The sequence below is a fragment of the Terrapene carolina genome, unplaced genomic scaffold, assembly GCF_002925995.2.
Source record: "Terrapene carolina triunguis isolate 2854851 unplaced genomic scaffold, T_m_triunguis-2.0 Scaffold1066, whole genome shotgun sequence".
Lineage (NCBI taxonomy): Eukaryota > Metazoa > Chordata > Testudines > Emydidae > Terrapene > Terrapene triunguis.
In genome coordinates, this window is record NW_020665417.1 from 8,384 (window position 1) to 10,000 (window position 1,617).

The window sequence follows — 1,617 nt, forward strand, 5'->3', positions numbered from 1 at the left end:
GAGCATGGCAACAGGCGGTCTGTGTGGACGGGACCTCCATGCTGTTTCTTTGCTAAGATGTAGATTTTTTCACCCATGCCCTTTTCCCTGCCAATGAATAGCCGCTTAGCAGGTAATGGTTCATTGGTCTTGTTTACACCTGGCTGAGTTGTGAGCTTGCCCTTTATCTCCGAGGAACTGGTTTGGCCACTTCCCAGACTTGGAACGTGTTAATAACACCATATAGTGGAATCTTATAACTTTATATACAATGTTGCCACACATATTTTACCAGGACAATAATGACCAGCAGATTATGAGGTTTTAAGACATACCTCCAAAGACATACTTTGTACAAAGATTATTCCATTAGTGGACACAGGGGTATATTCTGTCACAACATCTTATAGTGCTTTACAGAGGAGAATCTTCACTCCCGTGTGTGTGTGTGTGTGTGTGTGTGTGACAATAGGCTTTGTAGGTCCAAATATCAACCCTTACCTTCATGCAGGTGTGAAGCTATTTAAAGAGTGTGTGCAAGTGTTAGAATTAGCAGCGGGGTCCAGAAGTGCCCAAGTGTTTTTGCCGACACACCAGTGAGGGGTTTATAGAGAATTTCTCTCTCTACAATGCAGCTCTCATTGGATGAGAAACCATCTCTTCATGTTTGTCCCCTTTGTTGCCCGGTCCCTGCTCCTTTTCCAGACACACTGGGGTGTGTGTTTGGGGGGAGGCTTGTAAAAGGCGCGTCTCTGATTCCTTTTGGTTTTCCCATGGTGCAATGGTGCCACGTGACAATTCTTACCCGTAAGCACGCACGAGCTCTGGCCACTGAGAGACTCAGTCCGAGTCGTTCCAGTTCTCTTTACTCCTCCTCGCCTTTCGTTCCCGGTTTTCTATACGCTGTGATTCTAGACAAGGCGGTCGAGCTGCTGCGATACAGATGGCGCAACAGCTCTGCAGCATTTCAGTTACCATCTGTGCTGCCGTTAGTCCCTTCTCTGCATTTGAATTTTCAAGTTGGACATTTCTAACCTTTGTCTAAGTGGGGCAGGTCCGACAGGGAGACGCTGTGACCCCAGGGAAGGATGGGGGATCAGGTCTTCATGCAGGTCCGTATGGCTGATTTGCATTGCAAGATGTAATGGGAATAACCAGAGATCAGTGTATCCAATAGACTCACGGAGCCCCACCCTTGGGGTTCATTTGCATACTAGCCAGTCTCAGCCCTGCCCCTCATGGTTTTAAAGGTGCCTGGAGGGTTGCCCAGAGCCAGGGCTCAAGCTGCAAACAGGCATAAGCAGAGTTGCCAATTCGGGCTCCTTCCTGTCCACCTCCATCTCCTCCCTGCACCATGGCCCAGTCCACCCTGACTCTCTGTGTCCTGGGGCTTTTCCTGGCAGGTGAGTGGTCAGGGGTTTGTAATGCCCAACGCACCCCCACCTGGCTGATAACACTCCGGGTGGGACTCTGCCTTTCAACAGGCCTCAAAGTCACGTAGGTGCTTTTGAAAATGTCCTTTTGTGTTCAAGCCGAGGGTCCCCAAGCCCTTTACAAACAGGGGGACTATTATCCCCAGTGTACCAAGGGGAAACGGAGGCACAGAAGTGACTTCTCCAAGATCCCAAAGGAGCCTTT